This window comes from Myotis nattereri (genome assembly GCF_964212035.1).
Source record: "Myotis nattereri genome assembly, chromosome: 1".
NCBI lineage: Eukaryota > Metazoa > Chordata > Mammalia > Chiroptera > Vespertilionidae > Myotis > Myotis nattereri.
The window spans coordinates 68,006,379-68,008,955 of record NC_138075.1 but is presented as its reverse complement, the minus strand read 5'-3'; the positions used below and the strand labels follow the sequence as shown (position 1 = coordinate 68,008,955).

General features: G+C 49.4%; 1 pseudogene across 1 annotated transcript; it reads right to left on the bottom strand.

The window, feature by feature from the left end:
* Positions 1-1,568: 1,568 nt before the first annotated feature.
* Positions 1,569-2,270, bottom strand: LOC308514045 (proteasome subunit alpha type-2-like; annotated as a pseudogene). Its single transcript has one exon. The product of its transcript is annotated as a proteasome subunit alpha type-2-like (transcript).
* Between the last annotated feature and the right edge of the window lie 307 nt (positions 2,271-2,577).

The following is a 2,577-nucleotide window of genomic DNA, read 5'->3' as shown; positions in this document are numbered from 1 at the left end:
AGAAGCCACTCACAGAGGCTGCGCAGGCTCCTGTGAGTCTGTGCCTCGCGGGTGGGTTTCCCTCCGCAGGCAGCAGGACCAGCTCCAACAGGAGGCGGCGCTGCAGGAGCTGGGGAGCTCCTGACCACCAAGCGGGAGACCCTGCAGCAGGAGCAGGAGGCCAAGGTCCTGGCCGCAGAAGAGAACGAGAGGCTGCGGCAGGAGGTAGGCAGGTGCCCGCCTCCGCCCGTGCAGGGCAGCTTATGAATGGGAGAGTTTACATTAAGTCCTCAGAACCTGCTGCATATGTTGCACTGCAGGCGCATCTCAGCTCAGACTGGCTGCGCATTCAGTGCTCAGTGGCCACACGTGGCAGTGGCTGCCTGATTGGAAAGTGCACTTGGCCATCCCCATGGCATGGGCCGTGCTGGCCCTTCCGACGGGTGTGATCACACCGAAACGGCATCTCTGCGTCGTGGCCTTTTTCATCTTTTGGGAGCAGAGTCCCAGCAGTGGAGTCACAGGGGCGTGCGGTGCGGGAAACGTTGCTGATCTGGATTTTAGTGTTCACCTGCATGAGGCAGACTTTGGAGGAAGAGAAACGTCACTTCAGGAGCCAGATCAAGAACCGGAGCAGAACCGGAGCCTTCCACAAATGCTTCAAATGCAAAAACTTCCAGCATCACATCAGAGAAGTCTCTGAGCCTCATCAAGGAGCCCCCACTCCTGATAGAAGGCAATGGCTGCGTCCTCAAAGTTCCTATCTGTGCTGGACGCTGCGCCCTGGGCTGCGGGACCCGGGCGGCGCCGGCACCGGCACCGAGGCGGGAGGGTCCAATGGGGTGAGGCTGAGGGGACTCTGTTGGCGGAGAGGAGTCAGGAGGCTCGGGGACCCCAACCCCGGGTTTTGGGGCTCAACCAGCCTCAGGCCCGCCCTGCGCAGCCGGGACGCTGCCTCACACGCCTCCTCCTTTGCGCCACCAACGCTCAGCCGCGCGCTGAACCCTGCAGGTCCGTTAACCGAAGCCACAAGGACGGTCCGCCCCAAGGACGATGCCGGAAGTCCCCGCCAAAGTTCTTTTTATTGTTGAGTAGTATTCCATCAAAAGCATGTACCACCATTTGTTTATTCATTCGCCTATTCATGGACATTTGAGAAGATCCTGAGTTTTAGCTTTTCCAAACAAAGCTACTCTGAACATTCAAGGATAAGCCTTTGTGAGGACCTGTTTCCATTTCTCTCAGATATGCTACTTTTTTCTTTTTTTTATTAAAATATTTTTCAATTACAGTTGGCATACAATATTACATTAGTTTCAGGTATGCAGCATAGTGATTAGACATTTGTCTACCTTACAAATTGAACACCCAGATAAGTCTAGTTCATATCTGCCAATAGATATGTTACTTTTTATATTTATTTTTTGGACTTAACAGTTTATTATTATTTATAAGTGTCATTTTAAAAGTATTGATCCATTAAATCATGTAGAAATAAGTATGCAAAAAGTTGGCAAAACAAAGCATACTTTAAACTTGTTTAAGTATAGAGATAATCTAAAATTCTGGATTTTTCAGTCACTTCATTATTATGCTGTGGCAGCCAAGTAATCCTTAACTTCAGTTGGAGTAAGCCTCCTAAATCCAGCTTCATGGCAGATTCCAGATTCTACATTATCTTCTGTCACTGCCCTTCAAAGCTTTCCTTCAGGGTTAATAGGGCTGTATGAACGGCATCTTCAAGTTCTAGATCTTCATTATATCTTTTCTCAAGGAAAGTTTCCCATTCACATGGTTCTTTCCCACTGCTGTGGCTTTCCAGGCAAAGCAGGCTCTTGATGGATCTAAATAAAATAAATATGGTCACCCTCTCATTCCAACCACAAATTAGTAAAACTCTCCAATGGGCGAACATTACGTGACAGGGCGTATTCTTGCACCACAGAAGCTACTCTGCACCAGCTGAGTGGTGGGAATGGGTTCTTGGTAAACAAGATAAGATTGCTGAGCCAGATTCCAGCTCTGTGCCCAACACTCTAACCTGGGCGAGGGTCACTATAGCCAAGCCTGTATGTTTGGTGACTGGCTCCACTTTGTGTACACTTTGCTCATCATACAGAATGGATTTCTGTTTCTCCTCAGTTGCCAATACCACACCATTTGCAGCTTTAATTCCCACTGAAGCGGGGTGGGGGCTCCTCCAGCTACAGCAGCTAAAGCACATGCAGTCTGGACAAGTTTACCAGATGGCTGAACGTGATCAGCGAGGAGCTGTAACCTGCCCCAACCATGCTCTGCCATCTTTACCCGGAGACTGGGTATGTAACTTTTTATCTGTTAATCCTCACTGGAGGATATTTTTCCATTTATTTTATAGAGTGGAAGGCGGGGGGGGGGGGGGTGGGGAAGAGAGAGAGAGAGAGAGAGAGAGAGAGAGAGAGAGAGAGATTGATTGGGTGCCTCCTGCATGCGCCCTTGACCAGGAATCTAACATGCACAGGCAGACTTCTAACCACAGGCCATGGCTAGATGTGTTACTTTTTTTCATTTAATTGATTTCAGAGAGGAAGGGGGAGGGAGAGAGAATCATGAATCATG